This window comes from Sapajus apella, unplaced genomic scaffold, assembly GCF_009761245.1.
Source record: "Sapajus apella isolate SASKATOON/1434 unplaced genomic scaffold, GSC_monkey_1.0 scaffold39, whole genome shotgun sequence".
NCBI classification, from domain to species: domain Eukaryota; kingdom Metazoa; phylum Chordata; class Mammalia; order Primates; family Cebidae; genus Sapajus; species Sapajus apella.
Genome location: NW_022436979.1, coordinates 13,234,697 through 13,260,873, shown reverse-complemented (window position 1 = coordinate 13,260,873; position 26,177 = coordinate 13,234,697).

Sequence of the window (26,177 nt, the reverse complement as noted above, 5' to 3'; positions counted from 1 at the left end):
AAACACAGAAAGAAAGATGTATTAGGGTTTTCTAAATGGATAGAACTAATAGGATAGATGTATATATAAAGGGAAGTTTATTAAGGAGTATTGACTCACAGGGTCAAAATGTGAGGTCCCACAATAGGTCGTCTTCAAGCTGAGAAGCAAGGAAACCAGTCCGAGTCCCGAAACCTCACAAGTAGAGAAGTTGATGGTGCAGCATTCAGTATGTGGTCAAAGGTCCAAGAGTCCCAAAGCTGAAGAACTTGGAGTCCGATGTTCCAGGGCAGGAAGGGTCCAGCACAGAAGAAAGATGGAGGCCAGGAGACTCAGCCAGTCTAGTCCTTCTGCACTCCTCTGCCTGCCTTTATCCTAGATGCACTGGCAGTGGATTAGATGGTGCCCATCCACAGTCCTCTGCTTGCCTTTATCCTTGCTGCGCTGGCAGCTGATTCGATGGTGCCCACCCAGATTGAGGGCAGGTCTGCCTCTCCCAGTCCACTGACTCAAATATGAATCTCCTTTAGCAACACCCTCACAGACACACCCAGGAACAATACTTTGGACGCTTCAATCCAAACTAAGTTGACACTCAATATTAACCACCACAAAAGAAAAAGGAGAAAGGGACATTTTTCAGCCCGGTGGCTTTAAGCTTTCAGTTACGTAGTTGACTATGCAAATATATCGTCTAGCCTAGGAGTTGGCAAAAAATGGCCACATATAACCTGCTACCTATTTTTGTTACTAAAATGTTGTTGGAACACAGGCACATCCATTCCTTCTTTATGAATTGTCTATAGCTGATTTCATCTACAACAGCAGAGTTGAGTAAGCTTAAGTCCTACATTATCTAGCCCTATCCAGAAAACGATTGCAATCCCTATTTTATATTTTAAATTGAGGCTAAGCTTTGTCTTTTATTCCTTTCTCTGTTAAGATGTTTTGTCTGTTTGTCTCTAAGTTTGATTTTAGGTTTAGGAGTATATCTGCAGGTTTATTATATAGGTAAACTCACATCACTGGGGTTTCTTGTACATGTTATTTCATCATCCAGGTATGACGCTTGGTACCCAAAACTTTTTCTGATCCTCTCCCTCCTTCCACTCTCCACCCTCAAGTATGCCCCAGTGTTTGTTGTTTCCTTCTTTGTATTCATCAGTTCTCACCATTTTCCTTCCACTTACGGAACATGTGGAATTAGGTTTTCTGTTCCTGTGCTAGTTTGCTAAGGATAATGACCCCCAGTGCCATCCACATTCCTACAAAGAACATTATCTCATTGATTTTATGGCTGTATAGTATTCCATGGTGTATATGCACCACATTTTCTTTATCAAATCTGCCACTGACGGGCATTGTGGTTGATTCCATGTCTTTGCTATTGTGAATATGCTTCAGTGAACATACATGTGCATGTATCTTCATGAAAGAATGATTTATATTCCTTTGGGTATATACCTAGTAATGGGATTGATGGGTCGAATGATAGTTCTGTTTTTAGCTTTTTGAGGAATCACTATACTGCTTTCCACAATGGTTGAACTAATTTATTCTCCCACAAATAGTGTATAAGCATTCCCTTTCTCTGAAACTTGTCAGCATATATTTTTTTGTCTGTTTAATAAGAATCATTCTCACTGGTGTAAGATGCTATCACACTGTGATTTTTATTTGCTTTTCTCTAATGACCAATTATGTTGAGGTTTTTTTCACATGTTTGTTGGCTGCATGTATGTCTTCTTTTGAAAGTGTCTGTTCATGTCCTTTGCCTGCTTTTTAATGGGGATATTTGATTTTTATTTCTTGTAAATTTGTTTAAGTTCCTTATAGGTACTGGATATTAGACCTTTGTCAGATGCATAGTTTGCAAATATTTTCTCTCATTCTGTCATTCTGTCTGTTGTCTGTTTAATCTGTTGATGGTCTATTTTGCTGTGCGGAAGCTCTTAAGTTTAATTAGATTCGATTTGTTAATTTTTGCTTTTGTTGCAATTGCTTTTGGCATCATCATTTTGAAATCTTTGCCAGTTCTTATATCCAGAATGGTGTTGCCTAGGTTGTCTTCAAGTGTTTTTATAGTTTTGGGCTTTATATTTAAAGCCTTTAATCCATCCTGAGTTGATTTTTTATATCCTGTAAGGAAGGGGTCCAGTTTCAATATTCTGCATATGGCTAGACAGCTATCCCAGCACCATTTATGCGATAGGGAGTCCTTTCCCTGTTGTTTGTTTTTATCGGCTTTGTCAAAAGTCAGATGGTTGTAAGTGTGCAGCCTTATTTCCGGGCTCTCTATTCTCTTCCATTGGGAGATGTTTTAGTGGAAAAGAAGTTCGTGGTGAAAATAATAAATGCATAGAAATAATAAGTGCAAGGGAAATATCTGCCTGGTTTGATTCAACAAAATTCTTCAAATATCTGTCTAGTGCTTATTATACAGCAAGATTAGGAATAAAAAAACACAAGAATTTGCAGAATTTACAATTTGAAAAACGTACATATGATATACTGTTACAAAAAATAAAAAAACAACAAATACTATATAATCAAATTTTAGGTGAATGAATTTTTACTAATATCCAAGGAGGAGTAGAAACATGCCATTTCTCTGTATTTAGATAAAGTGCCTACAAATATCTACCCCAAGAAAAAAATGACAAAATATTTAAAAATAAGTTTGCCAAATATTTATTTGCATTTGCATAATCAAATAAGTTTGCTAATCTTTGCTTATTTATGTGTCTTTGTAGCAATAATACCATATAATGTGAAAGTAATAAAACTTTTAACACAAAATACTATATATTTTTCAGAAGTCTTTCTTCTCTAAATATACTCTAGAAGTAAAAATTTCCTGTATATTCTGCATTCTGCATATAATAATGCTATTTTGTGTCTTTTAGTTTTTAGAGATAAGGGTCTTTCTATGTGGCCCAGACTGGATTCAAACTCCTGGTATCAAGTTACCCTTCTGTCTCAACCTCCAGAGTACCTGGGAGCTAAGATTCCAGGCATGTTCCACCTTGCCCTGCTCTATTGATCTTTATATTTGTTATCACCGTTGTGACTTTACCTGTGATGGCACTAATGTTGGCATTTTGGGGGACCTCCAAATCACCTATTTCTCTTCCATATTTTCTGTCTTACCTTCCAACAGTCTCACGAAGTTTCAGGTAGAAAACAGTTGTTTGGGCCACAAGAAAGGGCACCCCTACTTATACCCCATCCATCCCTGGTTTTCATTACAACTTAGGATCCATGGTTATGTAGGTAGCAATATTTAGGGCCAGGCTCATTAGGCAATAGTGTCATTTACCGCTGCCAACATGACCCACCATTGTGAGATGGGTATCAGAAAGTTCAGTAATCAAAAACTCATTCCTTTACATGCACACACACACACACAGACACACACACACACACACACACACACATACACACACACAGATAAAATTCTCGCCCATGGATTACATCTAGTCCCTGAAATTATACATCGGGACAATATTCCTTTTTTCTTGATAAAACTCAAAAAGACTATGGAGAAGAAAACATGCCAAGTCATATCATCAAACCAAGTCTAATCACTTAGTCTTTATTGTCAAAGTGATTAGGAAATTTATTCCTGGAAACTGTTATAGCTGCTGTGAAATTAAAGCTCAAAAGATGACACTAATATAGAGGTATAAAGTTAGAGAGGATAAAATAACTGAAGAAAGTTCAGGTTGTTGGCAAGCTATCAAAAAAATATTTATTGAGCACCTACTATATGCTTGTGCAAGGTATGCAGAATTTTATATTTCAAAAAACCTATCCTTCATATTTTACAAAATATACAAATGAGGAACATTTCCTAACTTGCTAAGGTAGGCTAGAAAAATGAAATTTTTAAAAATTAAAAAATTGACAAACATTATCAGAATATAAAGCTAGAGGTTGATATCTCTATAGATGCAAAATTTCTAAACAGTTACAACAAAAATACATGAATGGGAAAAAGAGAAATGAAAGAAATAAAGGGGGGAAATGAAAAGAATGGAAGAAAAAACTGGCAGGAAAGAAAAGACTGATGCTGAGAGCTGTAAGCATAGGTTTATCCTGCCTCTGGTATTTGGAACATCACAACTTCAGCCGGCATAGCTGCAAGGCTCTGACTATAACAGCAAATCTCCACTGGAAAGCTACGATAATGTCTCTTCAGTGAACTAAACCAGCCATTTTTTAACCCCTGAAAATGCTTCCTTGTACTTGTTCAGTCCTCTTTGCAGGTCTGGCATAGAAAAATCACTTGCTTTCATGATAGAAGATTGGGGACCCTCCTTCTATAATCCATAATGCTATATGCGCTGGGTAACTATGTTCATAAAAACAAAGCATCTCTTTATCCTGGTAAAAAAGAAAGGACAAAAGAGAGAAGCTTGAAAAAAAATGAAGAGAGGTTGAGAAGAAAGACTTATACAAAAGCAAATGATCAAAATAATCTGAAATTAAAAAGTGCTAATTCTCCCCTGCCTCTGGATCTCCAGAAAAAAAAACAAAAACAAATATGACATCATACATTCTGCCCATCCTAAAAGACAATTTTAAGTCATAAAACTTCGGTCTAGTTGCTTAATATTTGAGTTATATAGCAGAAAATACATACCAAATAATTAATTACAGAGATAGATTTACCATAAAGCTTACAATTGCGTAAGTTCAGTAACTTTCACCTCCAAAAGAGGCCCTTTCCTAAGTCCAGTGAAGCATCCTTTCAATGTGCTAATGTGGCATGTGTTTAAAAGAAAGGTATTTTAATCTTAATCTGTAATGAGTGTTATTTCTTTCCACTCTGTCTTTACTTCCCCCAATACAGCATTGGAATGGCAGGATGGGAATTTTAGGATTTTTCTAAAGGAAGTTGAATTGAGAACAAATTTAGTTTGGGGATATTGGGATATCCAAGGGTCCAAGATCATGCCAGTGTATAATTTAGTTCCTAGCAGTTATCAGAGCCGGAGAGAGGAATGGTTTTTCCAGGCACTCCTATCACCACTGCCCTGGCTTGCAAGCCTCAAGACACAACGTTGTAATAGTAGGGGCCACATTACTATATAATAATGCCCTATGGCATCCAGAACTCCAAGTGTGAGGATGAAAGATAAGCCTATGTTTGGAATATTCAATATAAGAGACAGTGTGTGGAGAACACGGCCAATGATCAAGCATGTAAAACTGAAAACAGAGTAAGAAAAACAGAGTAAGAAAAAAAAATTCTCATGTCAGAAATGTGTATGATAACGCAGGATTTGTAGAGTAAATGTACCATATCCCTTTAAGGTGTATCACTGTTGCAGGATTTTTCCTTAGTTCAGCTAAAGACGGGGTCATTGTTCATTCCAGGGCCATGACAATGTAGGTTCACAGATGGTTTGAAGGATGAGTAAAGCAAGGTTTTATTGGGCGTAAAAGGAAAAAAGGGAAAACAGAGATAGATAGAGTTCCTGCTAGTGCGCTTGCTACCCACAGTTCGAATCCCAGCTTCCGCATACAAATAGAAGGGGTCAGTTCCCTCCCTGCTGCCAACATGGTGATCTTCTCCAGGCTCCCCTCAGTGGGCAGGCTGCTTGGAGTTTCTCCAGGGATCCCCCTCCTACCTGGCTGTCTCATCATAAAATCCATAAATATACCACATGTAGAGACCCAAACTGATAGAAATAAGTATATTTGTGTGTGAAATCACATGTTTTATGTGCCCCAGCTATCACTTAAAAACTGCATTTTCATACACCATGCAAGAAGAAAGAGGAAATTAACTTTCTTTTCTCTCCATAGAAAAATTCAAAATTGTCATTTGCAGAGGCAATCAAAGAGTTTACAAAATGTAGGAGGGAAATGTGTAAGCAGTGTGTCAGGCAGGCAATAAATATACTATTTTTATGTATTTTGTGTTATGTGGTGGTTGTCAGCTTTTAAAACTGTTTAACTTGAGGGCATTTCTTTTATCTTTCTTTCTAAACAGTCACTTCAGTAAATAGAAAAATAGACCATTTACCAACAAACATTTATTAAAAATCTACTCTATGAAAAGACTTACAGAGGAGAAAAATTGCAGCACTCAGTAAGTAAAAAACAGTCCTGTCTCTTTATAATAGAAGGTAAAGCAATCATAGAGGAACTAATGAAGCGTGACTTTATTTATTTATTTACTTATTTACTAATTTATTTTATTTACCTGCTTACTTATTTTGAGACAGAGTCTCAGTTTGTCACCCAGGCTGGAGTGCAGTGGCACAACCTCAGTTCACTGCAACCTCCGCCTCCCAGGTTCAAGCAATTCTCCTGCCACAGTCTCCTGAGTAGTTGGGACTACAGCTGTGTGCCAGCATACCTGAATAATTTTTTGTATTTTTAGTAGAGACAGGGTTTCAGCATGTTGGCCAGGCTGGTCTGGAACTCCTGACTTCAGGTGATCTGCCTGCTTGGCCTCCCAAAGTGCTGGGATTACAGGCATGAGCCACTGTGCCCAGCCGAAGCAGGGCTTTAGTTCTACAAAAAGGAGAGATTCACAGTGCTCTTTACTCATGTAATAGAATATTGGCTAAGGATAGGTGGGAGGTTGGCAAGTGAGGAGTTGTGAAGGAAGTGAATTGTAGTTGTCTTTGCAGCATGAGCGCACCTTATGTGAGAAATGCCCAGCTGGGGTGAGGGAGGAGTCTAGGTGGAGGCGTAGTTCATGCTGTGGTTCTGAAGCCAGAAAGACCATAGTATATCAGAGAGCTTGGAAGACGAACAGAGTAGTAACAGGTGGCAAATGGCAGATGACGAGTGCCACTAGGGGGTGGTCACCGGCACATTGCACAGGGCCTGTGAGTCAAGGCAGTATTTTGTCTTTTATCAACCAAACAAAGATAAGCATTTAAAAATTTTAAGTATGTCAGTGATCAGTTAGAAATATAGTCCTGGCAGGGCTCAGGGGCTCACACTTGTAATCCTGGCACTTTAGGAGGCTGAGGTGGGTGGATCATGAGGTCTAGATGTTGAGACCAGCTTGGCCAATATGGTGAAACCCCGTTTCTACTGAAAGTACAAAAAATAGCTGGGTGTGGTGGCAGGCGCCTGTAATCCCAGCTACTTGGGAGGCCGAGGCAGGGGAATCACTTGAATCCCAGAGGTGGAGGTTGCAGTGAGCCACAGTGGCACCACTGCATTCCAGCCTGGAGACAGAGCGAGATTCCATCAGAGAAAGAAAGGAAGAGAGAAGGAAGGAAGAAAGGAAGGCAGGCAGGCAGGCAGGCAGGCATCCAGTCCTGACTAACTGGTCAATAATTGCTGAGGAGAGTAGAGCAGAACACCCTTTTCTTACACGTTGTTTCCTTACTATATGGATGAGAAAAACAGTTGCTTCTGATGCAGGACAGTTGAGCCTGGGAGGGTTCTTGGTTTCATTTGGGAAAGAATTCAAGGGCCAGCAGGTGGTGTTAAATAGCAACTCTTTTTTTTTTTTTTTTTTTTTTTTTTTTTTTTTCTTCTTTCGCCAGGTGCCAGGCTGGAGTGCAGTGGCGGGATCTCGGCTCACTGCAACCTCCAACTCCCTGGTTCAAGTGATTCTCCTGCCTCAGCCTCCCTAGTAGCTGGGACTACAGGCATGCGCCACCACGCCCAGCTAATATTTGTATTTTTAGTAGAGACGGGGTTTCACCATGTTGGCCAGGATGGTCTCGAACTCTTGACCTCGCGATCCACCCGCCTTGGACTCCCAAAGTGTTGGGATTACAGGCGTGAGCCACCGCGCCCACTCTTATAAAAGCAGCAGCCTACAGCAGCAGTGGAGGTACCGTCTCTAGCAGAGTGGGGTTACCCCATAGGCAGTATGCCCAGAACTGCAGCAGCAGCTCAGATGCAGTTTTGCAGTCATAGTTATATTCATTTTTAATTACATAAAAGTTAAGGGGTGGATTATGCAGAAATCTCTAGGGAAAGGATGGTAACTTCGGGTTTGTTGCGTTGTTGCCCTGGAAAGGGGTAGTAACTTCCAGGTGTGGCTGTGACAGAGGGAAGCTGGCAACAGCACACTCATGGGTGTGTCTTCTGAGGAGGCGCTTCTCTCCTGTCCCTGTTTTAACTAGTCCTCAGTTTGGTCTGGGGTCCAAGCCTTGCCTCTGAAGTTGAGTCCTGCCTCCTGCCTCACTTCCTGCCCGAGCCCTTGTCTCTGTGGAGTCTGCATGTTCTTTCTGCCTAGGTCTTCCCCGGGCACTAAGGTTTCCTCCCATATCCCAAAGCTGTGCCCATTAAGTTCAATAGCAGGTCCTCATGTCCCAGTGTGGGTGTGAGTGAGTGTGGTTGAGTGTAGGTGATTGAGTGTGTGGGTGAGGGCGAGTGTGGGTGAGTGAGGATGAGTGCAGGTGAGTGTGGGTGTGAGTGTGGGTGAGTGCTGGTGACTGTGGGTGTGAGTGTGAGTGTGAGTGAGGGTGAGTGTGGGCAATTAAGAATGATTGTGTGTGTGTGAGTGTGTGTGTGAGGGTGAGTGTGGGTGAATATTAGTGTGAGTCAGGGTGAGTGAGGATTAGTGTGGGTGTGAGAAGAAGTGAGTGTGAGAGGGGATATGAGTGAGTGAGGGTGAGTATGGATGAGTGTGAGGGTGAGAGTGAGTTTGAGTGTGAGTGAATGAGGGTGAGTGTGGTAGTATTGGTGAGGGTGACTGTGGGTGAGTGTGACTGTGTGTATGAGGGTGTGAACGTGAGCCTGAGTGTGGGTGTGAAGGTGAATGAGAGAGTGTAGGTGAGTGTGAGTCTGGGTGAGTGTAGGTAAGTGATTGAATGTGAATGAATGTGAGCGTGGTTGAGTATGAGTGATTGTGAATGTAGGTGAGTGAGGGTGTGTGTGGGTATGAGTATGGGTGACTGTGGCTGAGTGTGGATGAGTGAGTGTAGGTGTCAGTGAATGTGGATGAATGTGAGTATACGTGAGTATGAGTGTGGGTGAATGTGAGTTTGGGTGACGTGAGTGTGAGTGAGTGAGAGTGAGTGTGACTGAGTGTGGATGAATGAGTGAGTGTAGGTGAGTGTGAGTGAATGTGGATGAGTGAGTGTTGTTGAGTGTGAGTGACCGTAGGTGAATTTGAGTCACCCTGTGATGGGAGGGTGTCTGGCCAGGGTGGTCCTGCCTGGCTCCTTGGCTGTCAGGACAGGCTGTGGCCACCCTCAACCCTGAATTGAAATAAGCAGGTTGAAAAACGAGTGAACGAAAAAGCACAAATTATTGCAAAATGAAAATTCACCAAGTAGACAATAATCTTGCAGATGTGTGGCAATAAACAGGGCGGTTAGAAAGCACTCAGTGAGCACACACCCTCTTTGTGATTGCTTTTGAACTTTGTGGAGAGGGGAGGTTGCTCCTTACAATTTTTTCTTCACAAACGTGTATTACTTGATTAAAACAATATCATCATGACCACAGTCATTCGCCATCACTGAAAGCTGGGGAAATATCTATCTTACTTGTTTTGATTAATCTTTCTTAAATGTATGCATATCTTACATTTATTCCAATTTTTACTATTAGAAGCATTTGGGTCTTTATGTAGAAGTTAGGTGATAGTTTTGTGACAAGAAATACATGCACAGACTGAACTCTTGTTTTTATTAATTAGTCTCTGGGAAAAATGGTTTATTACATATTGTTTCACTTACAGTAGCAGTTTCCAAGAACCTACAGATCTTGTTAAGTGAGAACTTACTGGAGAGGAGAAAAGGATATTGTGGAAACCAATAAAAAGTAACAGTAGCTGTAATAGTTCCTATAACCAGGATAGTGGCAGAGACTTAAAGAAAATCTATTCTAGGCGGAGGAAAAATATGAAAATAAGAAAACAGAGGTGGAAATATATAGAGCATATAAGAAGTTGAGTAAAGCTTTGTGGCTGGGGCATATGGTAAGTCTTTAAAGGAAAGGGACTAAAAATGAAATTCAAGAGATAGATCAACCCCTACAAGTCCTTGCTCAGGTTCTCGTCAATATACTTTTTAAAAAATTTGTGCTCCTTTAACACTCTATGAGTTCTGTCTTGTTCAGTCATGTTTTCTCTCAGAAGAATGCTAAGAATCTAGAACAAAGTCAGTGTTTGTTAAAATAATAAATAATAAGCACTGTGAAACTATTTGTTTACAACAAACAAAAACAACAATTTTTCTAAGAACTGTTTGAATAGTTAATTTTGGAGACAAAAGGACGCTTTTGTTGACAATATCTGGAACCTTTAAAATCTTCTCCACTCAGGTCTTAATTACAAGTTACTGGGAAGATTAAGAATATATATTTCTTATCTTGAACATTGGCAATATTTCAAAATAAGAACTCACAGATGGTACTTGGCAGTAAATTTGAAAAGACAAATTTCTACTGAAGAACTGTTATCAAAATTTCATTATCAAAATCAGAAGGGTGATGGCTGTGACCTGTGGGCCCACTGGAGCCACAGCTGGGACAGCTGAGGAGCCCTGTACCAAAATATAGGGAGCAGAGACTTGAGGCAGTGCAGAACAACGAGCATTGAGACCTGATAATTGCCTGAGGCCCCAATTCTGACATAATCCTGTCCCTTAGGTGCTGGCACTCTGGGTGTTTGATGAGGGTGGCAGCCCTGATGAATAAGTGATAAAGAGAAGGCATGCCATACCCTCAACATTTTGCCACAATAGTTCTTCCACCAAATATCCTAATTCATTGTTCACAAGTTTGGCCTTCCACAAAACACTAAGCCGTGACCAATATTCAGCCAAGTTCTTTGCCATTTTATAACAAGAATCACTTTTCCTCCAATTTCCAAAAAATGTGTTTCTCATTTTTGTATGACTCCATCACAATGGTCTTTGTCATCCATATTTCTGCCAATATTCTGTTCATAGCAATGTAAGTAATCTCCGTGAAGACTGCAGTTCTCTACAGCTCTCCTCTTTTTCTGAGCCCTCACCAGAATGGTCCCTAACGCTCCTGTCATGGCAATGTAGGCTTTTTCTAGCACAATTGAAAACTCTTCCAGCCTCCACCCATGACTCAGTGCCAAAACTGCTTCCACATTTTCAGGTTATCTGTTACATCAGTACTCCACTTCTCAGTAATAAAGTATTTCTGAGTTCATTCAGGCTGCTTTAACAAAATACAGCAAACTGCCTAATTTATAAGCAACAAATTTATTTCTCACAGTTCTGGAGACTGGGAAGTCCTAGATCAAGGTGCCGACTCATTCGGTGTCTGGTGAGGGCTCTTTCTCTGTGCATTTTGCTGCGTCTCACATGAGAGCTCCTTCAGGCCTCTTTTATAAGGGCCCTCATTCCATTTATGGCGTGGAGCCCTCATGACCTAATCACCCCCAAATGTCCTACTTTTTAATAACACCACACTAGGGACTAGGTTGCAATATGTAAATTTTAGGAGGACACAAACATTTAGAGTATAGCCGGGGCTATTCTGTCTCATTGATGATTCATTTATGTGATAAATATTAGCTAGGTATCTACTTTAGAAAGGCACTATACCATACTATTTACATATATTCGCAAACACAGAAGGCATAGTGCCTAATGTCTACACTGAATATCAAAAACAAATATGCAAAGTAATATAAAACAAAACAAGAGCCAACGCTTTTTAAAAGCTTTTTAATTGCCAGAAAGGCAGTAAACACATTGGGAAATAGAGAACAGAGAGCTTCTCTTCATATTAAATGATTGAGAATCTTCTTCAAGGGAAAGAACATTCAAGCTATGAGTGAAAGATAAAAGGGAAGTCTCTTTTAGAGGAGCTCAGAAAATAGGCAAAGGGAACAGAGAGACTAAAGCTGGAAAGGGCTTGGCATGCTGAAAGAAAGGCAAGAAAAGATCATGAATGAAAAGGAAAACGGTGGATCATTAGGGTACTTTCTGTGTTCAAACACTACTTCAAGACTTTACATCTATTCTATCTGTAGAGCCTTACAACCCCACCACTATTTCACCCCTTTACTGCTGAGAAAGCAGAATTACAGAGAGATGAAGTGGTTTGCCCTGGATCGCTCATCAAAAGGTCATACATAATCAGGCACCAAACACGAGTCCAGATCAATATACAAGGTCTTATAAGAGGCTGCAAATTTGTGTAGAGCCAAGGTTACCTAGACCTTGAACTTAAGTATTAACTCTGCATAACTCCAATCGATATAGATGTTTGTTAAATATAATATCTTTATCACCTAACATTGTTAGGTGATATTAAGAGTGTCATTTTCTGAAGTAGAAACATAGATAAAGTGATAATCAAATGTTTAATTGTATCCTTACCAATTCTGGAAACCATATGATATTTCTAAGAAAAATTTTAAATAAATGTGTATATAGTATTTATGGACTAGATGAGTCAGTAGTATCTAGCTTTTAATTCTTCCCAAATTGACCCATACATTTTCTTTTATCCCAATTAAATCCCTCTTGAAGGCTTTTTTAATAAAGTAAATTGACAAGATGATTCTAAAATGTGTATGGAAACATCGAAGACCTGAATACCCAGAAATTTTAGAAAACAAGAACAAAATTTAAATGCATGCTATTTGAATTCATGGCTACTCTGAATCCAGAAAAATCAAAACTGTGGCACTGGCATTGTATCAAAAAGAGATTTACAATTTATTTCTCATAGTTTTGGAGGCTAAGAAGACCAAGATGAAGATGTCAACAGATTCAGTGTCTCGTGATGACTAACTCCCCGCTTCCACCAAGATGGTACTTTGTTGCTGTGTCCACTAGAGGTGATGAACACTGTGTTGTCACATGGCAGAAAAGATGGAAGAACATAAAGAAACTATGGTGTTCCCTTCAACCTCTTATATAAGAGCAGTAATTTCATTCATGTGAAAGGAAAGTTCATGTGAGGGGAAAGTTCCCAATAGTCCCCGGCTCTTAATACTATCACATTGGATATTAGGTCCCAGCTTATACATTTTGGAGGGAGCCATACATTCAAGCAATAGCAGATGCATCTTTTAAAAATACTTAGGTGAGCATTAGCCAAAAGAAAACACTCATATCCTATATATGCGACAACGGACTCACATAGAAGATGTACTTATACCTCCTATGACAAATAATAAAAGACAAAGTGTACCTAGACACTTCAAAATAGAAGATATGCAAGCTACTGTTGCAGTTAGAAAGTACTGAAAATCTTCATCATTAGAGAAATATAAATTAAAACTGCTAATGAAATACCACAACACATCCACCAAAATTACTAAAAATAAGAAAAGACTGACAAAACAATGTTGACAAGCCTGTTCAGCAATTAGAACTCTCGTAAATTGTTGGTGGAGATTTGAAATGGTATCGTCACTGGAGAAACGGTTTCACGGTTTTCTATAAGCTAAACATTAACTTGCTCCATAATGTAGTGATGACATTCGTAGACATGTACTTAAGAAAAATGAAAAATATGTTTGCAAAAACCTGTATAGGAGTATTAATAGCAACTTTATAGTAATTGAAAACTGGAAACCACTCCAATATTCACCAACGAGAATATTTAAGTATTAAGCATATTTAAGCAGTTGAATGCTACCAAGAGATAAAGAAAAATTACTGACACACACCGCTCTAATTAATACCAAAAAATAATACAATAATCACAAGAAACCTTACCCTAAAGAGCACATGCAGTTCGATTCCATTCATGTAAACTTCTATGACCATGAAACTAATCTATGTTGGAAAAAAGTCAGGTGCTTGTCTTGAGAGTAGGGTGAGGGGATTTTCTAGAAACAGGCATAAGGAAATGATCTGAGGTGGTGGCAAATTTTTATATATTGGTAGAGATATGAATTTACTAGGTGCAGGCATTTTTCAGAACCTAGTGAATAGGAAATTAAAATTTGGTATATTTCATTTGAGTAAATTATAACAAAATATTGATCCCTGGTTAATGACATGGATGCTGAAGTATTTAGGAGAAGGTGCAATGTTGCTTCCAATTTACTTTGAAAGACATCATGAGAAAAAGATATATCTGTTGACATGTGATAAACAATTATCATAGAATATTAGTAGAAGACCAGGTTTTAAGCACATAGAGATTCAGCATAAACATTTTTCAAATTTACAGTAAATTTGAAAATTACAATAGTACTATATAGAAAATAATGTTTTGATCATTTGTACAGCCATTAATGTTTTTCAGTAATAATTCCCACTATATAACTTACATTTATTTCCATAACTATACTTCTTTAACAAAAAAGATTACATACGTTAAAAAAATAGATTTAACACTCTAACAGAAATTAAAAATATATAATTAAGTAATCCTTTCAGTTGATATATCTTGTATATAGTCTCTAATGTATGATGCATAAGACAATATACTACATATAATTTAGGTGATTAGTTCAAGTCTATTTCTGAAATACTGGTTTTGAGCTTTTACTTGTGTGAATTTGACACCATTGTCAAATCTACACATAAACATTCTGGTAAAACATCTCTTTTAATTTATGTAACTTAAAATACATGAAAAAGAGGGAAACTACAATTTTGTTGAACTAACTCTTTAACAGGTATGAGAGCTGTAAAATATAGATATGACAACAAATACATAAAGGACTGGAATAGAGAGAAAAAATACCATACACGAAGAAAATAATCTCTCAATTATTACAAAGTGGGAAAATCAGGAAAGCTCAGCTGATGGTATCAAGTGCTTGGCATAGCTCATACAACATATATGAAAAGTAAAATTAAAAAAAAAACTAGAAATTAGATTGTTTCAATAAAATAGCTGCTGGTGCCAATTATAACGTCATTTTCTAAACCTTAAATGTATGTACATTTCTCTTGAATGACTGTAAAGTAGAATTTTAAAAAATGGAAAAAACTTCTATTAAATTACTATTAGTATATAGGATGACTCAACATCATAAATATGTCAGCTTTTATAAGTTAAGTTATAGACGTAATGTAATCACAACAAAAATACCAAAACGTTCTTGTGAGGAGCAAGAGAAGTTAATAATGAAGTTTATGGGGGAAAAGAGCTGTTAAGAAATCAATGAAAAAGAAAACTATGAGGAATGGTTGGCAACACAAGCTGTTTTAATAGCAAAAGTCTTTATATTAAAACAGTGGAATACAGGCACATAAGTTCAACTGTACATATGTACAAAGGCTGTCTAGAAATAAACCTACATATGAAATTTAGTGTCTGATACAAATAGAATCTAAATATTCAGATCAAAGACAAACTCTAATAAATAGGGCTGGGACAACTGCTTGACCATTTGAAAAACATGTACTATTAGATCCAAATATCATAATGTGCACAAGAATAAATTCAAAGTGAATCTGAAATTTAAATATGAGCAAACACGGAAACAATAAGGAAACATATTTACAACAAATGTAAGAAAATATGGATGTATTTCTCTGTAACATGAAGGCAGAAAGAGTTTTGTTTTGTTTTTAGCTACAATTCCTAATTCAGACTTAAAAAAGAAAAAGAAAATACACTGATGAATTTTCCATAAAGAGCAATCATTTCTTGGATAACAAACACTATAAATACTATCAAAAAGACAACTGAAAATTGTAAGAAAAAATGGAAAATTATGTCACAGGTAAACAACTAATAGCCCTACTACTAAAAAATCAAAAATCTTATAGCAAAATGGCCAAAAATCACAGACAATTCACAACAAATATATACAAAAGCCTCTTCAACTTAGCCAAATATGTTCAGCTTTACTCAGAATTAGAGAAATGGAAATTAAAACTGCCTGGCATGTCATTTATCACCTAAGAGAACGGCAAAAATTTAAATGAGTGTGAGGACACATTCTTTTGGAGAGGCAGTGGGAAAGCAGCACTCATATGTTGCTGTTGAAATGTAAATTGATATGTCCCTGTTGGCAATATCTAGCATGTTACGTATATTTTAACTTTTTAGCACCAATTTCAATTCTAGAAATTACCATTCTGACAGTCATAAAAAAAATGTATAAAGTAAATCATTACAATGCAGTTTGTAATTGCAAAAAGTTGAGCAAAAGCTAAATGCCCTTATGTAGGATTGAATGAATGCTGACACATCCACACAATGGAATATCTTGCAGCTGTAAAAAGGAGGGAAAAGTTTGCATATGCATATTTGCACTTCATAACTGCCTGATAAAAGGACCTAGAAGCAAAGGCATCCCAATAAGGGTAAATACACCTAGTGCGCACATTTTGGTTTCTAAATATATTTTCCACATAAAAGAAGGAGAGCTTCTTGGAGAAATGCCTAATTCCTAATAAAATTGATCTGAATTATCTTTTTTGTGCTTTTCAAAAAATAAAGGACTATGCAAAGAATAATGGTGACAATTCAAAAGACATGGAAGCAATCTTTGAGGGACTTCCAGAGGCCAAATCTGAAATAGTTTAAACATTGGTAATACTAATGGTATTTATGAATTATGGGCCATTGAACAAAATAGAGAACTGTGAGTTCATACATACCTAATTAAATACATGCTTACATAATTAAATGGGAAAGTACTGAAAACTTTTCTTCATGATAGAATACCAACTAACAGTGTAGGGTGAATGGTGAAACTGGAAAATCACCAGGACACCTCATAATAATGATACTTTTAGGCAACAATTACCTGGATGCTAATCCAGTGAATAAAATTTTGATAAGAAATGAGATATTTGACATGGTCTAAAAATAGCTCCCCAGTTTATTACAAATTAATTACAAAGAGAAAATGGAAACTTTAAAGTGAAGAAAGGCAAATAAACTTAACTTCACCAGTACAGAGAAAAAATAAGCATGATGTCCAGGTGCTGTAATTTATCACGATGGGCACAACATTAATTTGTTGATATTTCTTTTCAAAATGCATAATGTAATCATTAGGAAATATCATGAAAGCAAAAATCAAGATCATTCAACAAATAATAAGCCTGTTCTCTTAAAAAAAAAAAAAAGTCAAAGTCATAAAAGACAAAATGGAGACTGTGGAATTGTTTCAGATTAAAGGACATGAATGAGGTTTGTGTCACATGTGGTGCTGAGTTAGATCCCGGACCAGGACAGACATTGTTTTGCCATATTCGTCATAATAAATATTAGTTGAATAGTTGATACAGCTTGTACAATGAATGTAGATTTGGTAATAAGATTCTACTTATGTGTATTTTCTAATTTTGACAATTGCACTGTACTTAAGCTCCCCACCCACAAAATAAGTCTTTGCTTTTAGAAAACACTCAATGAAGAATTTAAAAGTAAACTGACATCACATTAGTAACTTACTTTCAAATATATCATAACATTTGCGATTATCTCTAACTGAAAGGAAGGATACATGAAAAGTCTTTATAGTGTTCTTCTAAATTTACTGTTAAGTCCAAAACTATTTCAAAATAAAAACTTCAGAAATAAATATATATGTATTTTCGTTACATGTTACATAAGTATATAATGCAAATAAAATAATATGTATTTGATATATTCAATTACTTTTAGATGCTAATTAATCTAGAAAACACTAAAATTCAAGAATAGTTAAATAGCGGTTTAAATAAGGTGTATTCTATGAAGTCTAAAATATTCCTAACTATAAATTGGTGGAGACACACATTATACATATCTTTGTTTATTATTTAATTATTTATTTATTTATTTTGAGGTGTCACCCAGGCTGGAGGGCAGTGGCATGATCTTAGCTCACTGCAATCTCTGCCTCTGGATTCAAGTGATTTTCCTTCCTCAACCTCCTGAGTAGCTGGAATTACAGGTGTGCACCACCACTAATTTTTTGTATTTTTAGTAGAAATGGGGTTTCATCATGTTGGTCAGGCTGGTCTCGAACACCTGACATCATGATCTGCCTGCCTCGGCCTCCCAAAGTGCTGGGATTATAGGCATGAGCCACTGTGCCCGGCTGTTATTTATTATTTTTAATGATCTCACCTGTGTCATCAGCCCTCTGGGAAAACTAGGATAATTAAATTCTCACCAGTTAAATGTGTAGAATAATTAAACCTGTCAAAATCTCCAATGTGCACTAATCCTGAGGCTATTCAAATAAAATCAGTCAACATAAATGGAGTCACTCTAAGGTCATTTTTTAGAATTTTGAGTTAAAGTAGAATGACATGTTAAACAATATTAAATATCTAATGTGGAACTTATAATACTTAGGCAGAAATATTTTTAGAGTAGAAATATTAATATAACAAATCATGTAAGTTAACAACTATTTATTGTTTCCTGACAGTCATCTCTAATAATTTGCATTACCATTCCACATGTTTTACATAAAAGAAACAAAAAAGGCATATTTGGTAGAAGAAAAAGTTTAGTAGTGAGTTAATGTTCAGTATTCACAAAAGGTGAGACTTCTCAACACAAAGGCTCTAGGTCCAAAACATTGTGAAATCTATTTAAGTAATCATTATGAATTAATTCTATGTAAAAAGTAAAGACAAAAACCAGCCCTCAGTCCTGTCAGCTTTTGACATACAAACTTAAATACTAAGAAAACTCTTAGTCTATATGGCATTGTAAGTTCATATTTTTGAGTTTTTGCTCTGCTTCAAATATACAACAATGATAAACCAAATAAAAAATGTGCGGCCAAAAATTTATTTTAAATGTCCATGAACAATAATAAGCAGAACAGAAACAAAAAAATGATGTGAAATGAGATCTGCTGACTTGATCTGAGAATAGAAGCTTGCAAAGGCGGACTGGGGTTTCATCTCCTTGAAGGACAATAAGTACTTAAATCAACCAATATGACATATACAACTGGAACCAGACACACTGCCTGAAGTAAAGATTTATTGTCGGGTCCCTCTGCCCTTGAAAGGTGGCTGAAAGAGCTACTACTAAATTCTGAGTCGCACCTGTAACTAGGGCTTCTATCTGTTTACCTAGGAATTTAGGAGGCAGCAGGCTTTAGACTTCATCCAGGCTAGGCAGCTGTCTTAATTCCTGATTCTACAATATTGTCACAGTTAGGAGGAAGACTTCAAATACAGACTGGTTTGCAGAACCTGTGAGGACATTCAGAGGAAAAACAGAAAAAACCATCACCAAAGCAGAGAGGAAGTTTATTCCACTCAAGTGTGCAAACCAAAATTCTAAAATACGTGAGCAAAACTTCAAAAGTTAGGCAAGGAAATCAACAATCAGGAGATACATCTACTGATATGTAAAGAAAGCAGTGAAGTGATTGTAAAAAATGCTTGTCTAGAATTTTCAAAATATATGTGAAAAACAGCATTTACAAAACAGAAAAGAAATTATTAAATGAATAAAAACAGGCAGAAAGGTAGCAAGGATAAATGGATGTAAAAACAATAAATTAGAAAGCCTTTAAATAAAAAACTATATTATAAAATTAGTTCAATGAGCTCAATAGAAATGACAAACTCTCAACCACATATGTTCAGAGAAGTAGGGAACTAGTGCATAATTTCAGGAATTCATCCAAGACACAGTACAAAGAAAAAAAAACGCTTTTTTTAAAAAATGTATATATGTAAGGGATTCTATTTGGTACAGTATAAATTCAGTTGATTAGTGAATTATCTGTGTTCATCTTTCTTCAGAGCAAACAATAATCTTAAAGCAAGTGGTAAGAGTCATTTATCATATCTTTGCTAAGGAAGGATTGTCATTAATTCATATTTATTTATTTAGAGACAGCATCTCGCTCTGTTGCCCAGTCTAGAGTGCAGTAGCATGATCATAGCTTACTGAAGCCTTAAACTCCTGAGCTCAAGTGATTCTCCTTCAGCCTCCTGAGAAGCTGTTACAGGTGTGTCCCAGGATGTTCAGCTATTTTTTGTTGTTGTTGTTAAAAATAGGATATCCCTGTGTTATCCAGTTTGATCTCAAACGCCTGAGCTCAAGCAATCCTCCTACCTGGGCCTTCCAATGCATTGGGATTACAGGCATGAGCCACTATACCTAGCACTTAGTTTTATTTTGTGAGAAGAACAATTTGTTGATATCCAAATGTAACAGAATTTCCATTTTGAATGTGTCAGCTTTGAGATTTTTTTTCCACATTCACATGGAAAGGTCATGTAGGTATCTCCCTAAATTAACCCAGAGCTTCTAGAAAGACTTGCAGAGAAGAGAGCAGGGCTAGGATGGGGTTCCCAGGCACTCAGCTCTTAAAGTTCAAGTAGAGAAAGACAATTTACAAAGGAACTTTAAAGCAGTGGCCAGTGAAGTGGCGGAAAACCAGAATGCCTTTGATCCTAGAATAGGGGAGCAGAAATGATTTAAATGGGGTCTTGGGGCAAAGATGGAAGGAGAGGTTGTGTTTGAAAATTCAGAATGCTGGTGAGAAACCTTCAAGCTTCTGAAAGAGAAATGGCCCTTGAATTTAAAACTTGAGATTATTTTGATCTTAGCTCTAGCAGTGCCTGTGGGGTTGTAATGAGAAGTTGTATTTTAATGAGTTCAGAGAATAGGTAAAAAACTGGAGACCAGGAGTTCAGACAATATTTTAGCTAAAGAGGCAAATAATAAAAAATGTTGGTTATTTGCAATTTAAAAAGCTAGATAATTATAGTTAGTGATAAACACTATGAAGAAAATAAGGGAGAGTGATCTGGGTGGGCCAGTTTAAATTTGTTGAAAACTTTTAACTTTAAAATTAAAGTATAAGCAGTAGGGTAAATTTATAGAGAAAGATTGATAAGAATAATCTTTTCCTTGTTGGGAGGTTGAGGAAGAGAAGAAAATGAAATTCCTAAATTTGACAATAATTGTTTTGTTTCTCTCATCTCACTGTTCTTTTGGCTGAGACAGAATCATTACTTCTTGACCACTCAAAAGTCTTCTGCCCTTTCAGCTTTCCAATTCTCCCCACTGCACAAAATTACATCTTTATAATGTAATAGACGAAAAGGGATGAACTCATAAAGAAAGTTTAAACTTGCTCTCTTGGTTTTATTAATATTTTAATCTGAGGAAGCAGATCAAAGTGGATTTTTTTCTCTTTATGGACCAAGACTTCAGAATAAAAGTTATAAACTTTCCAAATTGTTCTCATGTAAAAAATTTACATATATCCCTTAAAAATTTTATGCAAAAGTTGACAGAAAAATAACATCCATTAGTAGACATCAAAGGCATCCAAACAGCAAAGGTGTTCCAAGTTGCTTTTTAAAAATGATTACTCAACTTTCAAACTAACGCTAGAAAAATACTTAATGATTTACTCTGAGTAGGAAGTGCAGTGATGAAGTTTTGTTCTAGGCATCAGAAGGCTAATCAACGGTGTGTTGTCAGCCCAAATGGGATGATGAGGAGAGAGATGTGGTTCAAAGCAGACAGACGGAAAATGCCTGTCAAACATTATTTCAGAAGGTAAAAAATCTCATAAATTCTGGAAACAAAGGAGATATTCTTAATGTTAAGGATGAAACAATTTGAAAAAGTAAAGTAAAGCAAAGCAAGTAGAATATTTCTAAGTGTTGCAGCACTTTGTCCTGTCATCTTTGCAGATTTTATAAGTTGTATTTCCCTATTATTATATGGTTGTGGCACTCATACTTTGAAACATGTGAAGCATCAGCTAAGAGACTAACTTCTGTCATTAGTGTATTATCGTCACACCACCTTTCTTCTGTTCTTATAATTGCTCTTTGGAAAAAAAAAGGAACATATTAATTAAATTCTTGATAACTTGATTTACACATGGCAAATAATGTATTGGGTATAATTGTAAATTATGTTATACTCACATTTAAAGAACAAGTATTCTAAATTAAAACTATTGACAGGCAGCTCTTAGTTCCTTAAGTATTAGAAAGCTCAGAAATAACCAGTCAATATTAAAACTATTAAATATACTGAATCAAGTCCTTATTTCTTGCTTAAATTACAAAAAAATATTTTGTTTTACTTATTTTTCATTGAAATAAAATTTAATTGTCTAACTAATTTGTTTTAATTATATTTACTGATACATATAACCACTTATTTAGTTATATGCTAGGTTGATATGTATCCCAATAGATCTAACAAGTTTAATTAAATGTCTAGACAAATCAGTCAAAATTTCAGTTAACTTTTTATAAGTTTTCAAGGAAATAAAAAGTGAGTTATTCTATTTTTTAAAAATATTCTCTGTTAGCTACTTTCCAGCCATCTAAATCACTAGAGGACATCGAAATTTTGTAAGACCCTGTAATGTTAAATGCAAAAGAGAATATTTTCAGGTCTTTTCATAACCTTAATTAACTTCATGGCAAAGAATGCTGTCTCTGGAAACTTAATTGTTTGAGCATCTCTTAAATGATTCTTTATGCAAAACAAATTCCAAATTCAAAATGCTTTGTATTCCGTCTCTGCATAGCTCATGGATTTCACTTTTACTTTCACCTTTCATTTTGATCAAGGAAATGCCTTTTCTCTTTAACGTCTGAAAAATAAGAAAATTAGGAACATTATTCAATTTTCCCTTTTCAGTATTTTCTTAGAACATTCCAAAAGGAACTTTAGAATATGTTTTCCACCTCCTGTAAACTAGTGTATCTTGGACAAATCTAAGATAGATCTTAACAAAATTCAAGAGCATGCCAGTATTACTGTCATCCCTTTCCAGTGTTGTTAGTGATTAACATGTATATGCTTCTAAGATAACCTTAAGATTAATTTATAACACATATAACCTCAACATATCTTTTTCTATGCTTTGAAAATCAGTTTATTTGATGTGTGTGTGTGTGTGTGTGTGTGTGTGTGTGTGTGTGTGTATTTAATGCCATGAAAGGGGTGAACTTTTAGGAGAGGAGAGGATGCAGTGAGATGAACAATAATATGCCAAGAAGTTGGATAACCTAGAAGAAATGGACAAATTCTAAGATACATGCAGCCTACCGACTGAATCATGAAGAAACATAAAGTTTGAATAGATCAATCACTAGTAAGAAGATCGAATCGGTAATTTAAAAAAGTCTCTCATCAAAGAAAGGCCTGAGACCTGACAACGTCGCTGCTGAATTCTATCATTTAAAGAACTAATAATCTATCTAACATTTAAATAACAAATAACCCATCCTAGTCTATTTAGTGTTGTTGTGACAGACTGATGTTGGGTAATTTGTAAAGAAAAGAAGTGTATTTGGCTAACAATTCTGGTGGCTGCAAGGTTCAAGATTGGGCAGCTGCATCTAGACAGGATCTCATGTTGCTTCAACTCATGGTGGGAAGACAAAGGGGAGCATGTGTGCAAAGAGATGACACTGTGAGAGAGGAAGCAAGTAAGAGAAACCAGAGAAGCCAGATTCTTTTTAACAACCCATTCCAGTGGGAAATAATCCATTCCTGAAAAAGCAAGCTCTCACTAACTCCTGTGGGAAGGTCTTAATCTTAATTTATTCATAAGGGATTTAATCCATGACTCAAACACCTTCTACTAGGCTCCATTTCCCAAAACTGCCACATTGGAGATTAAATTTTAATATTAGTTTTAGTGGGACAAATGACATCCAAACTAGCACAATTCTTACAAGCTGAAAAACTGAAAATAGGAGAATATTTCCAAACTCTTTTTATGAGACCAGTAACATCATTTTATCAAATGTAGACAAGGATATCACAAGAGAGGGAAATTTTAGGCTAATATCCTTGATGAAAATAGATGCAAAAATTTCAGTAAAATACTAGAAAAGCGAATTCAACAGCACATAAAAAGGATCATTCACCATGATCAAGTGGGATTTATCCCTGGGATGCTGGGATGGTTCAATATATACAACTCAATAAACATGATACCTTGCAAAAACAGAATGAAGAACAAAAAACATATGATTATATCATTAGATACAGAAAATCCATCTGACAAACTCCAAACATGTTTTAACAATAAAAAATATCTCTCAACAAATTAGGTATAGAAGGAATGTACCTCAACACAATAAAGGCTATTTATGATAAGCTCACAGCTGAGATTATAGTGAATGGTGAAAAAATTGAAGCTCTTTCTTCTAAGGTCTAGAACAAGATAAGAGTAACCACTCTCGCCACTTCTATTCAACATAGTAATGGAAATCCTAACTGAGCAAGCAGGCAAGAGAAAAAAGTAAAAACTCCCAAATAGGAAAGAAAGAAGTGAAAATGTCCCTGTTTGCTAGCGACATGATCTTACATATAAAAAACCTTAAAGAACCCACCAAAAACCTGCTAAAACCAATAAACAAATACAGAAAAGTTGCAGGATACAGCATTAACACAGAAAAATCCACAGCACATCTATACGCTAATAACATACTTTCTGAGAAAGAAATCAAGAAAAAAGTCCCATTTACAATAGCTACCAAAAAAAAAAAGGAAAACTGCTTAAAAATATTTAACCATAGTAGTGGAAGACCTATACCCTGAAACCTAAAAAATATTAATGAAATAAATTGAAGAAGATACAAATAAATGGAAAGATTTTATGTTCATGAATTGAAATAAAAAATATCATTAAAATGTCCATACTATGTAAAGTGATCTACTTCAATTCCATCCCTATAAAAATTTCAATGTCATATTTCAGCAAAATAGAAAAAAAAATCTTGGAATTCATATGGAATCACAAAAGAACCACAATAACCAAGGCAATCATGACCAAAGGGCACAAAGCTAGAGGCCTCGCACTTCCTGATTTCAGGCTATACCAGAAACTGAAAGTAATTAAATAGCATGGTACTGGCATATAACAGACACATCAGTCAGTGAACCAAAATGGGGAGCCTAGAAATGAACCCACACGTGTACATTCAACTGATTTTTGACAAAGGTTTCAAGAATACACAATGGAAAATAGGCAGTCTTTTTAATCAATTATGTTTGGAAAACTGGATACCCACATGCAAAAGAATAAAATTGGACCCGTATCTCACATTGTGTAAAAAAATTAACCCAAAATGGATTAAGAACTTAAATAAAAGATTTGAAACTATAATCCAACAAAATAAAACTTAGGGGAAAATCTCTATGACATTGTGATGGGCAATAATTGTTAAGATTGGACACCAAGAACATAGACAACAAAAGCAAAAACAGATGAACCTAATTATACCAAGAAAAAAAGCTTCTACACACGAATGAAACAAACAAGAATGAAGACATTACATACAGATTGGTAGAAAATATTTGCAAGCTACACATTTGATAACAGGATAATATTCAAGATGCATAATGAACCAAACAACTCTACAGAAAGAGAGCAATCTGATTTTAAAATGAGCAAGTGAGCTGAAATAGATACTTCTCAAAAGAAGGCATACAAATAGGCAACAGCTAGATGAAAAATGCTCCACATCACTCCTCATTAGGAAAATGAAAATTAAACCAGAATGAGATTTTGTCTTATTTGTCAGAATGGCTATTTTATATATATATATATATATATATATATATATATATATATATATATACACACACACACACATATATATGTATATATATACATATAAAGGTAAGTGTTGGGAAGTATATGGGGAAAAAGGAATCTTTGTATACTGCTGGTGGGAATGTAAATTGTATAGCCTTTATGGAAAACAATATGGAGATTTGTCAAAAAGTTAAAAATATAGTTACCATATGATCTAGGAATCTCACTTCCAAGTCTTTACCCAAAAGATTTGAAATCAGTATGTCCAAGAAATGTTTCTTTACAGCACTATTCATAATAGCCATAATATAGAATCAAGCAACGTGACTATGTACAGATGAATGTATTAAAAAAATGTGGCACACATACACAAGGGAATATATTCAGCCTTATAAAAGAAATAAATTATGTCATGTGTGACAACATAGATGGCATAGGAGAACATTATGCTATGTGAAATAAGCTAGGAATATAAAGACAAATTCCACATGTTCCCACTCCTTTTTGGAATTTAAACAGTCAAAATCATAAAAATGGATGGTGATTATCAGAGGCTAGGCAATGAGAAGAATGGGGAGATGACCGTCAAAGGACACAAAGCCTCAGTTAGGGGAAATAATGGTTTTTTTTGAGATCTATTGCACAACATGGTGACTGTAGTTAATAATGGTATATGGTACATTTCAAAATCATGAAGAGTAAATTCCAAATGTCTTCAAAACTAAAATGAGTATTTGAGATCTATACGTTAATTAGTTTGATTAAATTTTCTGCATTGTATTTGTAAATCATAACATCACTT